Below are 15,701 nucleotides of genomic sequence, written 5' to 3' on the forward strand. Positions count from 1 at the left end.
CTGGACTTGAGAGTTTGTCATTGCCAAAGAATTTATCACCTAATGGTCATTTAAAAAAATGCTTACCTTCCATCTTGAGCAGGAGAGTGGTAAGGGCTAGGCAATGGAGGTTAAGTGACTTGCCCTGGGTCACATAGCTAGGAATTATCAGAGGTTAGATTTGAATCCAGAACTTCCCATTATATCTAGCCTTGGCTCTCAATTCACTTAGCCACCTAGCTGCCCCCTGAGCCACCTAGCTGCCCCCTGAACCTACTATAGATAGGCCTCTCTTGTACTTAGCTATGCCATTCATCAGAAAGAGACATAGGGGCTGTTCTTGAAGCTGTTCCCAAAAGGTGCAACTTGCTAGAGTTGTTCTTTGATGATGTAACCTTGGAGAATCTGGAGATCACTTTCGAAGTACTCTACGGGAATTAGAGTAGGATTTTTTGCAGGTTATGATGTTAATGACCACCAATAAATACTAATAGCAAATGTATTAAAGAATAACATTTTATATAGAACCCTTAGCATTCAAAAAAGTAAAGTAAATTAAATGAACAGACTAGCCCCAAAATGCATTTCCTCTGTATCCTTTCCCAAGTCTGTCTGATATTCTGCCACTCCCTTGCCTTTGTCTCCTTAAGGTTTTTTTTAGAGAAATACTTGCATTCAGTGTGTACCTGGTTCTGGTTCTACTGGTTTCCATCTCTATCACTATATGTCTCTTTCTATATTTTCTGGTATTCCTCATATTTATTGTTTTTATGATAGCATAATATTTCATTATATCCATGCATGCTAATTTAACCATTCTCTAACTGCTGGGCATAAATGTCACTTCTAGTGACTTGCTATTATAAATAAAACAGCTATGAATATTTTAAACATTTTTTATCCTTCTACAATATTCTAAGGATAAAATCTTAGCAGTGGAATCATTATGTCAAAGAAAATAATTCATGACTCTTCCTAGATGTTGACATTTTGCCCTTCAAAACATCTGTTTAACTTCTAGGTGGTAGTAGTCAGCCTGACTCAATTCACCAAAAGAACCAAGCAAGGGAGAGTCTCTTGTTCATTTTGGTGGTGGAGTTGGGGGAGGGGGTAAGTGGGTAGTACATGCCCCTAAACACAAGAGGGAGCCATGGGGAAGTGCCAAACTCTATGGTTCTCAGAGAGCAGTGATCTTCAATCCCTGAATTCTGAATATCTGGCTGCATTTAAAAAAAAAAAAAAGCCTATTACTATATAAAGAGTAAAATGTTATCCCCAAGCCAGGCATTGTCTAGACTAGTGATTTATAAATTTTTTAAATCTCATACCTCATGAATAACATTTTTGAGCATCTACTTTCTTATAGTATATTTATATATAAATTCTCTACATATACATAGCTCCATATCCAGCCAAACAAAATAAAGGGGGCATATGTGAAGGTCATACTTAATGTCCTTGTCTCAGAGCTCCAAGGGACGCTTGCTGAAGCCAAGAAGGAATCTGGGGAGCAGGGGATGGGGGACATAAATGGGAGGGGAATATTCCCATTGCTATCTGCACAGCTGTTGCACTTGAGGTTAGATTTTAACTGTGCAGAGCAAACGCCGAGAGCAGAAGTGGAGAGGATGTAAGGGCATGTTGGGGGAATAATAGGTAAAAGATAGGCATGGCTGTGTTGGAGAGAAGTCTCATGATTGACTATGGCAGAGAAGGTGGGACTAAACCCATTTTCCCATTCTCTGATTGGTTCATCACATATGTATTGGGTTATGCTCCATTTTTGGACTCAGTTAATATGGAGTCTAGACTATGGGAAGCAGTTAGATGGGCATCCTCGAGTCCATTAGACTTAGTCAGGTACTTCAGATGGACAATAATATGGGGAAAGAGTTGAACAGAAGGAAGGTGGGAGCTGGGACACATATGGAAAATTGAGCAATGATTCCAACCTGTTCTTTCACAAAAACCAGTACTTTAAAAAAGTTGTTATTGATGCCTTTTGTTTTACATCAGAGTTATTTCTGGATATACTTCTCCTTCCTACTTCCTCCTGCATCACAGAAATCTCTCTTCAAACAAAGAAAAACAAACAAACAAAAAACCCTAATTCAGTGACGTGCACTGAGTTTATAGTAAATAGAGCCAGCCTTGAAGTCAGGGAGAGCTGGGTACAATTAAGCCTTGCCTCTGACAGCTTTGTCTGACTGTTTGACCCTGGGCAAGTTTTTTACCTTAACATCTTAGTGCTCCCAGAGAATTCTCTAAGACTATCAGCTCCAACAACACTGCAGAATTTTCATTGGTAGAGGGAGTTTTCTCTATAATAGGAACTCCCTACACAACTACAGTCATAGCAATGACACTACAGTCTCCACCCATAATCCTGACTTCTCTTCCTAGAGGAGGGAAGAATATTTCTTTATCCTCTAGGACCAAGGTTGGTCAGAATTTGGCTTCCTTTTTAATTATTGTAGTCACGGAGTATATTTTTCACCTCTTTCTGCTTTAATTCATATTACATCAGTAAATCAATAATTTTTTTTAACACCAATATTCTTCTGGGGAGGTCACATGTCTGAATTGTGGAATGCCTCAGAAGAATGAAAATTGCAGGTGACCTAAGCCACGAAAAGACATATGGTGGTTGAATAATAGGTTGTTGCATATTGCCAAGGATGATATGAATATGAAAAGTTATATGAGGGTCATAATCAAGGTCATGTGTGGAGGTGGGCCAGTAATGAGACTGGGGGAATGGCAGAGTATTGCATCATCAGCCACAGAATATAGGGTGTCCCCAAAGTCTTAGTGCAGCTTTAGGGGACTAAACTTTACTAGCTTGACATTCCACCAAGACTTTGGGGACACACTATATTAAAAGAACAATTGAAAGGTTCTCATTGTTGTGGGCTGGTCCTTAGGATATAAGGAAGGACATGAAAAAGAGTCATATAGAATGAGATGCAAAAGGTAATTTTTATTCCCTTTGTCTATTTTAAGTTAATCAATCAAGAACTTAAAGTACCCCTACTTAACATTTAGTAAGTCACTAACAAAGAAAGTTCACGCCCTAACAGACCACAAGTACTGCCCCACCCTGGGCAGTATATATAAGTGGGAGCCTGAGAGACATTCAGGGTCTTCATTCTTGTGATTCTTGGTTCATTCATTGCTTGGAGGATTCTTGGGCTCTTCATGCTTGGTGAATTCTGGGGCTCTTCATTCCTGACAGCCTTTAGCCTAGGGAACATGAGCTCTGGTGAGATTCTTGGTAGTCTTGGTCTTATGTGCACTGAAGGTTTTCTGGGATTTTTGAGCTTCCTGATCTGGGCTTTGTATTCTGGTGAGATTCGAATCCATATTCATGTCAGGAGGCACTAGGATTAGGACTTAGGGTATTTTTAGCTAGGTGATATTTTTCTACCTCCTTCCTATATTTCCCACTTTAATATCTCTACCTTGCTGTAAATAAAGCTACCTGATCAGCCTCATGACTTAAGAATTAATTTTATAAACAGTGGCCACAGCAGTTCTTTTTAAACCATTATTATTTTTGTCAAACCAAAATTTTTAACTATTTCATTTGGCCACCCAATTTTAATTATTACAGAGATAAGGAAGAACAGTGGTGTATTTGCCTACTAGATTACAAATCTTTGAGGAATCTGTTCAGCCTTCTTTTTTTGTCTGTTTTTTGTTTTTGCCTTTTTTATTCTCAGGTTCTCCTTATCCATAGTAATATGTAATAAATTGTTACTGAGGATCAAAAACATTATTTTGCACATTAATTTTTTATGTTTTTATTTTGAGGTTTTGGTTTTATAAGAATATTCTTTTTAAAAATTTTTTTATTGTCATGCAAAACACACTTCCATATTGGTCATTGTTGTAAGATCACATTCATACATAACCAAAACCACAAAATAAAACCAAAGATACACTGATATGAGAGATGACTCCACTAGTTCTTTCTCTGGAGGTGAATAAATATTTCCGCTCACAAGTCTTTCGGGATTGTCCCAGATCACTGCATTGCTGAGAGTAGCCAAGTTTTCGCAGATAATCATCATCTAATATTGCTGTTATCATGTCCAATGATCTCCCAGGTCTGCTTATTTCACTCTGTATCAGTTTCCACAAATCTTTCCAGCTTTCTTATAGTAACATAGTATTCTATCACCAATAGGTACTAGAATTTGTTCAGCCATTCCCCAATTGATGGACATCCCCTCAATTTCCAATTCTTTGCCACCACAAAAAGAGCAGCTATAAATATTTTTGTACAAGTAGGTCCTTTCCCATTTTTTATTATCTATATGAGTATTCTCAATGACCAATATGGAAGTATGTTTTGCATGACAATGCCCAAAGATTCCTGATCAAATTGCTTACCTTCTCAGAAGTGGGAAGGAGGTAAGGCAGGGAAGGAAACACCTGAGATCTTATAATTTTGGAGAAAGTATTGAAAATTGTTAATACATGTAATTGGGAAAATAAAAGATCTTTTAAAAATAAATTATTGCTGAAATGCATTAATATGTAACTTAAAAATAACTCAATGTATATGATACTTTGTCATTTACAAAGAATATATAAACACAATCTTATAGAATCCTCACAATCATATGAGATCTGTGTCTGCTATTGTTCAGTCATGTTGGACTCTTCTTGACATTATTTGGGGTTTCTTGGCAGATACTGGAGTCATTTGCCATTTCCTTCTCCAGATGAGGAAACTGAGGCAAACTGGGTTAGATAGCTTGCCTGGGTCATACAATTACTGTCTGAGGTCAAATTTGAACTAGGGCCTTCCTGACTCCAGACCCAGTGCTCTCTCCATGGTATCTCCGAGCTGTCTGCATTACTATTCTCATTTTACAAATAAGAGAGAAGTAAGCTCAGAAAAATGAAGTGACTTATCCACGGAAATCCATGTGGGAGATGGGATTCAAACCCAATCTTTCCAGAGTGGAGTCAGGAAGATCTGAGTTCAAATCTACCTGCAGGCATTTACCAGCTAAGTGATCCTGGGTAAGTCATTTAACCTCTACCTGCCTCAGTTTCCTCGACTGAAAAATGAAGATAATAATTGCACCTATCTCCCAAGAATGCCATAAGAATAGGCCAACATTGGTGAAAGCTGTAAGTATGGTGACTAGCACAAAGTAAGTATTTAATACTTATCCTTAACCCCCAAACCCCTACTGTCTTTCATGAATCCACTGACATATAGAACTATCATATTCTATCAATCAATTTCGGAGGCAGCTAGATGTCACAGTAGATATTGTGCTGGGCCTCAGGAAGACCTGAGTTCATGAAATTCTGCCACAGACATTTAATTTTGTTGTGCCACTCTGGGCAAGTCACTTAAACTTTGTTCCAGTTTCCTCATCTATAAAATGGAGCACCTACCTCCCAGTGCTATTGTGAGGGAAAAATGAGATATTTGTAAAGTGCTTCTCAAACCACTATTTAAATACTATTATTATGTCAATTACAGATTTGTTTTATATGGAAAGGGAAGGGCCATAGACTGGTAACTGAACTTGATCAAAGAGATTTTAACTTAGGATTCTGTGGCTGAGGACATTTTTTGACAGACATAGAATTTGTAGAAAAAAATAAATATTGCAAAAAAAAAAAAACCAAACCTGACACAGAACCACCTTTTAAAATTGCCCTTCCTTTCCAGAGCAATTCACAAAGAAGCCAATGTTCCATTCACTCCAGGATTTTCAATTAGCAACTTTAATACCAAAGTCAAAATAAATTTCTCTCCCCCTTATCTATCAAGCAAGGAACTCCTTTCTCATAGACGATTGCAATTTTGCAGTTATTTATGAAATCAAAATGTTGGGTAGGGTAGTTTGTACAGTAAGAAAAGCTATTTTGCTTCACTTGTGATTAGGATGGAAATAAAAGCCTTCCCAAAGACCCTGTCTCTCTTCTCTACTCATCTTTATCATTCCTAGTTATTTTTGGACCACCTCCAAGTATGGAAAGTTTCAGGCCCAATGAAGGATTTTTCTGTAAATTCTAGGCTTTATGGAAAGTCAGAGAGGGAAGGAATTTTGCAACAGAAATAATTTTGTAGCCTTAACGTTTGTCCTAGGTTATAAAAATAACTCACTGAATGGGTTTGGTACAAAGTCATAATTTACAAACCTACTTGAGGGGATTTGAGGATAGGAAAGAGAAGGGCTCTGAGAAACGAAAAGAAAGTTATTTTAACACAACCGAAGCTAGATATATTTAGTAAAACATCCAGTACACCACTGACCGAACTGACTGACCCGGCTTAAGGATTTGGCTAAACCTTAAAGCTTTAAAAAAATGTCTCTTCTTCTCCCTCCACCATTCCTTTATCACTTATGCTGTGTGCATATGTGCGATGTTTCAGTGTTTCCAGGGACTCCGTTCCTTCTCAATTACTTGGAGCTCCAGAAAAATCCCCCACAGTTCCAGAAGCACCTTCCCGAACTAAGAAGCCAACAGCAGACTGCAAAGCAACCGAGCATGGTGCTGCACTAGCGTGGAAGCTGAAGCAACACTTATAAGGCAAGAAAATCTCCTCAAAACAAGCCTTTCCCAGGGAGGCCGTGTCGTTGCAAAGCTGTACCAAGGCGGTTTTCACTTCCTTCTTCTACCCCAGCAGAACAACGGTGAGCACGGAAGGGCCCGAGAAATGCAATTTGGGACAAAGGGACGGAAAGCGAGAAAATAAAGATCTCCAGCTGCCCGGGTGCCCCCGATCCAGGAGCTCGAGAATGGGATACGAGCTGCTCACTCACATCTGCAGTTTCTCCCGGAACAGGAGCAGCAGCAGCAGCTGCAGGGGGCGGCGGCAAGACGAGTAGCAGCAGGAGTTGTTGGGTTAAAGGGATCCAGACTGAGAGTCTCCCCTTGCACCACTAGGAAGTGACGACTTCGCCCAGTCCCAGAGAAAGTTTGTGAATTGTTCCGTCCCCTCCATCCCTTCACACCCTTTCGAGTAGCCCAGACGAGATTTTCGCCCACCTAGGTGAGTAGCCCAGAAGGGGAAGAGCCCCACCTCCTCTATCCCCAACGAGGCTTCCTTTCCCCCTTCCTCATGGAAGGGGAGTCTTTCCCTTCTTTTTTAAAAATGCATTCGGTTTCCAGGCAGGGGACGGGAGGGGAGCGCGTTTGTTGCGTTTGCCTGGTCTGGAGTGGTCGGGGCCAGGCTGTGGGGGGAAGGAGAACGAAAACAGTTGGTGGTCGCACTTTTGTAGGGTGCTTGCTGGCTCTCGGCAAGCTAGTTCGGCTGGGCTCCCCTTCCCCCAGCCTTTGCTGCTTCTGCCTGCGCCCGCCGTGCACCAAATGACAAGCACAGCTGACTGCCTTGGCCCAGGGCTCCAGCCAGGCTGGCTGCGGCCCCAGCCTTTGGAGGAGGCTAGCTTGCCCACGGTCCTTCCCTCTTCGGCTTGCTTTCTCCTTCCACTCTCTGCTAGGGATCCCTCCAAAAGCAGCTACTGGGCAAAGCGTCTGCGATCTGGGTGATCTGTTTATGGGGCCGGGGGGGAGGGGGGGAAGAACGACGAAAGAGTTCCGCAGTCCATTTTCCCTAGTTTCGCTAAAGAGAGAGGAAGAAAAGTTCGGTGTTTTCCAGCGAACCCAATTGTTTTGTTTACCCCTTACCTCCCCATACTTTCCCCACCCCCACTCCCCTGTTTTTACAGCCAGGACATCTTCCTCTCCTTCGCTTCTTCCGTAGTCTTAGGAAGAAAGTTAAAAACTCCTTTTTTTCTCTCTCATTTCCTTTAATTTAAGAGGCTACCGAATGATTAAGGTCAATCAAACTTTGAGGTTTGAATATACACAAAATCTGGCTTCTAAAAAAACTCCCCTCCCAGTAAAACCTGAAAATGTTTGAATAGATTTATCACTTCTCCACGACCCCTCCCCTTCCCCCATTTTCACCCCCGGCCGCCCCATTCGTACAGTTCTATAGCAGACTAATTGCTAAGGACTATTTTGCTTTTGCAGTTTATCCATAAAACTGCCAGCACGCCCACATACATATGTGAGTGTTTTATATATAAAGCTCACAATTTCTCCCTTCTGATAGATTCTGGCAAAAAATCATTTTATGAAGCTCTTGGGTGTTTTTATTTTTTTGTATCCTTGTGAAATATCCATTTAAAAATAACAGCTGAGAGATTTCTGACCCCGGCAAAGCCACCGGAGTTGAGTCCATGGCCAGCGGTGCAGAGATTCCTTGCCCAGAGTCTGCCGGGGACTGGGAGATTGGGGGCGTGCACGAATGTGTCCCTGCTAGAAGACAGGTCACTAAATGCAGAAATATGGGGATCGGTTGTCTCAAGGGCGAATGTTGCTGCAGTTTCATGATGGCGGCGTGTAATTACTGTGGGATCGCAGACTCGGGCTTTGTTGGAATGGATGTTGATACATTGGAGCGAGGCTTTGGGGGTGAACAAAACGCAGATTTGCATTGCAAATGACAAGAAAGAACTCTGGCCGGGTTATGTTGCCAAGTTCCCGTTTGCCCCTTAACTTCCAGCAGGTGATAGGAACTCTAGCCCCCAACTTCCCTCTCCCCGTCTAAGTGCTAAACATTTGAGAAGTGAAGGCAGGAAGCCTGAAGCACGGGATTGTCTACCTGCTTAGCACTGGGACTTCTTGCAAAGAAAATAATTCAGAGAAACACTCTTATAAATTCCCTTTGAAAAACTCACGAAGAGGGAAGATTCAAAAGGGATTCCTAATCTACGACCTTTCTCTGTCTCCTCTTTCCCACCTCCCCACCCCTCCCAACTGCTAAAACCTCAAGTTTTTCTAGATTACTTTGCCTCTCCATTTGCTCCTGAATTGGATTTCATGTCCTTGGTCCTCTTCCAAAACCAAGTCTAGCAACGACTTTCTGTCTATATATCTATTTGTATCAAGTTATTTTCCCTGTTAGAATATAAACTCCTCCAAGTCGAGAACTGGGGCTTTATTTTGTTTTTAATCTTTATTTGTATCCCTAGTATTTTGGTACAATGCCTGGGCTTGTGTTGTTATCCCTTGTGGGGCTCTACATGACCTCTTTTGAGGTTTTCTTGGCCAAAATACTGGAGTGATTTGTCATTTTCTTCTATAGCCCATTTTCCAGGTGAGGAAACTGAGGCAAACCAGGTTAAGTGGCTTGCCCAAGGTCATACAGCTAGTATCTGATAATGGATTTGAACTCGGGTCTTTCTGACCCCAGGCCTAGCACACTATGCACTTTACCACCTAGTTGCCCCAGCCTGGCATATAATAAGATATAATAATTACTTGTTGACCAGATAGCTTCACAGTGCTTGACAGGGCACACACAGGGTGTGGCTGTGTTTCTGAGAGCTGTGTTAAAAATCAATGACAGCCTGTTAGACTTTGAGCCCTGGCCTGTGTGGCTAGCTACAAACACTAAGTTGTTGGGGCCTGATTTCTTTATTGTGTTCTGGGCAAAAAGAGGGAAAAAAACAACCACTGTATATTTTAGGAGGAGGAGGAGGAGGAATGTGTCATGAATGGAGCACCTTTTACCCAGAGGCCCAGCTAGACCTTCACAAATACTAACTACCACCTGGGCCAGAAAGGAGGACTTGAACCTTGGCATGGAGCACTTCTCTGATAAATTGAAAATCCCACCAGAAAGGAAGTGAGATCCAAACCTGGAAGTTTGCCTTAATTAAATCTTTTTTTTTTTAAACCCATACCTTCTATCTTAGTATCACTTCTAAGACAAAGAGTGTTAAGGGCTAGGCAATCAGAATTAAATGACTTGGCCAGGGTCACACAGCTAGGAAGTGTCTTAGGCTAGATTTGAACCTTCGACCTCCCATCTCTAGGCCTGGTGCTCTATACAACTGTGCTATCTGCAATAAATTTTGTACTACTATATTTACACGTGTATGTGCAGATACAATATAACTTGAGTTAAATATTTTAGAGCAGTAAAATAAAGTAGGGTGAAAGAGAGGCATGGGAAGCAGGGACATTTCCAGTGTGATTATGAAGCTCTGATTCTGGTAACTGGCAGGCATGTGTTCATTGATCCTCCTTTTCATGTTGCTTTACTTGTAAGTGTGTCCTAAAGCCCTGCTGCATCTCTCAGGAGTGGGGACTGTGACTTCTATCTCTTTGGAATCCTCCCCACCAACTTCAGCTTCTCATCAACTGTTAACTGACTTAAATGAACTTCTTTTGTTGTGATCATGCTGGGGCTTTTTCTGGTGGCACATGGAAAGGCTTGGAAAACTAGGCAGCATTTCCATACAAGTTGCATGTAATTTGGGTAAAGAATGATCTTTATTCAGAGAAAAACTCTTCTATGGCCATAAGTATTTGTGATTACAAGAAAAATCAGTATTTAATATAAAACGTCAGAGGCCATTTTTAGCAGAAAGAAGGGACCGGATCTGGAGTCAGGAAGTTTGTTGTTCAGTTGGCTTTCAGTCCTGTCTGTCTGACTCTTTATGACCCCATTTGGAATTTTCTTGGCATAGATTCTGGAGTGGTTGTTATTTCCTTCTTGAGCTTATTTTCCAGATGAGAAAACTGAGGCAAACAGGGTTAAGTGACTTGCCCACAGTCACCCAGCTTGTAAGTGGCTGAGGTCACATTTGAATTCAGGTCTTCCTGACCCTAGACCTGGCACTCTTCACCACCTGGTCAGAAAGACTTGCGTTCAAAACCTGTCTTTGACCCTTATTAATTGTGTGACCATGAATAAATGTCTTAATTTCTTAACTTGTTTCTTCTTCAATTCTAAATCATAACCGTGGCACTTTCCTCCTAGAATTATTGAGAATTAAATGTCTTAAAGTCTTATGTAGGGGTACCTAGGTGGCACAGTAGGCAGAGCACCAGGCCTAGAGTCAGGAGGACCATGGTTCAAATGTGGCCTCTGACACTTCCTAGAGATGTGACCCTGGGAAAGTCACTCAACCCCACTTGCCTAGCCCTGGCCTTTCTGCCTTAGAATTGTTATTAAGATAGAAAATGAGGGCTTGATTTTTAAAAGTCTTATTTAGATGACAGTTATTATTTTTATCATCAGAAACATCATAGACCATAATCTTGCCTTTGTTCACAGGATCACCCTTTCTAGAATTCTCTGTTAACTTGGAAATGACACAGAACTATTAAATAGTCAGAAAAACCAAGTCTTTAATCAGGATAGGGATAAGTCCCATATTTAATTCTTTACTCTGGCACCACAATTTTTTCAGAGTATAAACCCTGGACTCTGGGGATGTTATCCCTGGGAGTGCCGTCATGCTAGATGATGACTCTCAGGAACAAAAGAATTTGGGGAACCTCTATACCACTTGGGGAGTCCAGGGGCAGGGAAAGATGATTGACATCAGTATAGCTACAAAGGAAATGGGAGTGTTCAAACTGCACTGACAGGATATAATCAAGCTTGGAAAGGAATCATAGCTAGAAGCTTGGGTGAAAGAGAAGGGGCTGCTTCCAGTGGATACTAAAGGATGGTTCCTGCCCAGGTGTGGGTCTTCAGGGAAAGGTCCTGATACCATAGGGGAGATTACCTAAAATAAAGAGAATCCTTTGCATATGTTTAGCCTCACCCAACTAGGATTGTCATTCACTTGAGGGTCTGTCACTCAATCTGAAACTGCTACCCTGGGATTCCCTTCAGGGAGGATTCCCATGGGAACCGGGAACAAGTACAAACTTTGGGGTCTCAGACCTATAAGTTAGTCCTGAAACCTGGGGTTCACCAGATCCTATTAGGCCACAAGTTTGGGGTTTCTAGATTCCATGTTGACACTTCCTTCTCCAAACTGACCTATTCTTTTATATCTTGCCCAAGTTTCAAGGTATTTGGTTCAGTAGACAAGCACTATATTTATTGTGCCTAAGCATTGTGCTTAATAGTGGGTGTGAAGTACCATGATGACCCCAAAGGTCATGTTTTGTACATTTTAAGAGCCTGACCTAAGTAGACCAGATTTTTTTTTCCTTTGTGATCTGATTAAGTGTAGCAAACCCTCTGGTACAGTGGAAAGTAGAGTCAGGGGGCCTCTGATGCTTTCCACCAGTAGGCTTTATGCACACACACACATAATAATTTTTTTTTCGTAGAGCTGATTGTAAACATTTATCAGCAGACCACTGACCTAGCCTTTTGTTGCCTTTTCTGAGGTGGCTTGAAGAATCTTGTAATATTTTGCATTTTAGGGGTATATACAGAAGATAACTTGCCCAAATAATCTCATCTTAAAGTTTGGGCCAGGAATGGTGGGGAAAGGGAGGTGCTGATTGCCAAAGACTGGAGGGAGAGAAGAGGATCATTTGGTAGTTCTAATAGGGAGCCACCCAATAGCTGGTGAGCAAACTTGAATGGGTTGCAGGAGCGTGAGCCTAATCTGGTTGGTAGTTCTTCATAATTCATGTTCTCTGTTTTGCTCCCCCCCCCCCCCCACCTCTTCTGCTTTTCCATTATTACTAGAATCTGCCCAGTAGTTGTACTCAGCCTTGCTTAAGACCGGAAACTTAATCCTTACTTCCTCTCCCACCTTACATAAAATGCTGATTTATTAGACTGGCTTGCTGCTGAGTTCATGGACCCTAGAGCTACTTTATAACATTTGCCTATTGGGAGGCTGTAAAAGCTGTGAATAAAGGCTAAATGTAAAATTTTTTTAAACCACTTACCTGTACTGTGGGATGTGGGAACCTGCCACACATAAGGGGTTCCTGGAGGTTGATTATGGAGCTTAATAATGCTTAGAGATTACTCTAAAATGCTGCCCTCTGAGCCAGATGGAGAAGCCCTCCCCCCAGGAGGGTGTAATGAGGAAGCTCCATTATGCTGTCTCTGCCCCACATCTGCATTTCCATTCATCCGGTGGCCTCCTGACATACTCACTCCTGAAACCATAATCCTCTGTTTTGACATCACTGTTTGCTTCCTGAAAGAGAGGCCGCTACACCCCCCATTGATCTTTCATTCCTCCATATAACAAACCTTTGCAAATTTCCTGATACTGTGTATTGGTGCTGGCTCCATCCACCTCACTTCCTCCTTGAAAAGAACTCCTCCCCCACTTCTTTTCTTTCTCACTGAAAAAGCCCTTTGTGAAGACAATTAACAACAATAAATATATATTAAGTGTTGAGAGGAAGTCCCGAATAGTCTGGGGGCTGGAAAAACCTGGTTTTGTTTCACCTCTCCTTGCGGGCTGGTTAATCCTGGGTAAATCACTGAACTTTTCAGTGCCCTTAGGCGCATCTCACACTATAAATTGCCTATCTTCTGGGGGCAGGGGAGAGACTGGGGAAAGAGTAGTTTCCTTATTATATCGAAATACTATATTGAAAATATATAAAATTATATTGAAATATTATATTGAAATCACCAGCCAAGACCAAAACAACTTACTGTGCACCATGAAGTGCCCTGGAGAGTAGAAGAGTAAGAAGTGACCCAGTCCCTACTCTCCGGAAAAATCATGGTGTGATAAGGAGGATGTCACAGAGACACAGGCATCCTACCAGATAGAACGTGATACTGATGAAGACAGAGAAGAGATCCAGGCAACGTGTTCCAAGAAAATTTAAGAGAACAACGATCACATTCAGTTGTGAATAGGGCAGAGCTTGAGGACTACTTCAGAGCAGAGGCAGTATCTGAGTTGTTTCCTGAAAGAACAAATAGGGGCAGTTTAGTGGCTGGAGAGCCAGGCCAGGAGGCTGGAGGTTCTGGGTTCAAATCAGACCTTGGGTACTTCCTAGTTCTGTGACTGGGCAAGCCACTTAACCCCCATTGCCTAACCCTTACTGCTCTTCTGCCTTGGAACTGATACTTAGTATTGATTCTAAAATAGAAGGCAAGGGATTTGGTTTTTATTTGTTGAAAGGAAGGAAACGGAGGGGTCAGCTAGGTAGCCCAGTGGATAGAACACACAGTGTGGGCGTAGGTTCAATTGTGAACTCAGATACTTCTGAACTGTGTGACTTTGGACAAGTTATTTAATGGTGATTGCCTAATCCTTGTCATTTCTCCCCCTTTGAACTGATAGGAAAGGAAAGGGGTTTTAGAAAGAAAGAAAATAGAGAATCAATTTAGAGCTTTCGGGACACCTTAGAGACCATCTAATTCAACTCTTTTCTTTCATAGGTGAGGAACCTGAGACCCCAAAATGCTTATTTAGTTTGCTGAAAGTCCCTTTAGTTAGCAGGTGACAGCATTGAGATTTGAACCTAGGTTTCCTGACCAACTGTATCTGATATTCTTTTTACTGTCCTATAATGCCATTGGAAAGCATTCACAAGTAGATATGAGGAGGTGGTGTATTCCAGAAAGGGAGGATGGTTTGCAGGAATGAATGGAGGCAGAGAAGCATATGGAACAACTTGTAACCCAACTTGGATGATAGGGTATAGAGGTGAATTAAGTGAAATAAGGAGCAGCTGGATGACTCAGTGTATAGAGCACTGGACCTAGAGTCAGGAAGGTCCGAGTTCAAATTTGGCCTCAGACACCTATTAACTTTGTGACTAGGCAAATCACTTGCTTAACCTCTCTTTGCCTCAATCCACTGTAGAAGGAAATGGCAAGCCACTGGAGGTATCCTTACTGAGAAAAGTCAGACATCAAACAACAATGTGATATAAAACTAGAAAGGTAAATCAGAACCAAGTTGTGAGGAGTAACTAGTGACAGGCTAAGGAATTTGTATTTTATCCTGACAGTAGGGATCTATAGAAAGTTTTTTGATCAAGAGAGAGGCATGATTATTGGCATGGTCAGTAGGGTGCAAATACATCAATGAGCATTTATTCAGCATCTGTATGCTAAGCAGTATGTTATGTGTTGGGAATACAAAGACAAAAATTGAACAGCCCTTGGCCTCATGCTACTTATATACTTTGTATCAGGGAGACTTCATATACATATTAAGTGAATATGGAATATATGCAAAATAAATATAAGGTGCCTTTTGTGGGGAGGGGAGACACTAAGATTTGGGACAGATGAATAGGAAAGACCTCATGTGGGGGACTAGCCTTTGATCTTAACTTTAAAGGAAACTAGGGATTGAATTCTTGCCTCAAAGGTCAGCCTGTGCAGAGGCATGGAAATGGAAGATGAAATAATAACAACAGTTAGAATTTATGTGTTATCTTTAAGTTTTGCAAAGAGCTTTACAAATATTAGCTCATTTTAGTTCTCACAAGAATTCTGGGTGATAGTGTAATTATCATTATTCCCATTACTGAGATGAAGAAACTGAGACAGACAGATTAAGTGACTTGCCCAGAGTTACATCATTAATGATTTGAACTCAAGTCTTCTTGACTCCAAGCTCAGTGCTCTAGCCACTTGATCATCAACCTGTCATGTGAGGAGCAGAAACAGTGAGTTTGACTGGACCATAGAATTTGTTGTTCAGTCATGTCTGACTCTTTGTAACCCTTTTTGGTGTTGTCTTGACCAGGATCGTGGAGTGGTTTGCCATTTCCTTCTCTAGCTTATTTTCCAGATGAGGAAACTGAGGCAAACAGGATAAAATGACTTGCCTGGTGGCTTATACTGCTAGTAAGTGTCTGAGCCCTGATTTAAACAGTGAGATGAGTCTTCCTGATTCCACACTCACTGTGCTATCTAGTGTATAACAAGCTTGGAAAAGTAGATAGTCTGAATTTAATCCTCAAGGCAATAGAGAACAACTTGACTTTAT

At 41.4% G+C, this 15,701-nt stretch overlaps 1 protein-coding gene and 1 long non-coding RNA gene across 2 annotated transcripts in view; one reads left to right on the forward strand and one right to left on the reverse strand.

Annotated features, from left to right (window-relative positions):
• Nucleotides 1-2,939: 2,939 nt before the first annotated feature.
• On the reverse strand, nt 2,940-6,879 carry LOC130456312 (uncharacterized). Its single transcript, XR_008914972.1, has 2 exons — nt 6,777-6,879; nt 2,940-3,222 (listed from the first exon to the last, which is right to left on the reverse strand). It is a non-coding gene; the product is annotated as an uncharacterized LOC130456312 (long non-coding RNA).
• Nucleotides 6,875-15,701, forward strand: part of MIDEAS (mitotic deacetylase associated SANT domain protein) — a 163,736-nt gene continuing 154,909 nt past the window's right edge. Inside the window, exon 1 of the mRNA XM_007472855.3 lies at nt 6,875-7,006. The gene's annotated coding sequence lies outside the window, so the exon portion shown is untranslated. The remainder of the gene's footprint in view (nt 7,007-15,701) is intronic.

This window comes from Monodelphis domestica, chromosome 1, assembly GCF_027887165.1.
Source record: "Monodelphis domestica isolate mMonDom1 chromosome 1, mMonDom1.pri, whole genome shotgun sequence".
In the NCBI taxonomy this organism is placed as follows: domain Eukaryota; kingdom Metazoa; phylum Chordata; class Mammalia; order Didelphimorphia; family Didelphidae; genus Monodelphis; species Monodelphis domestica.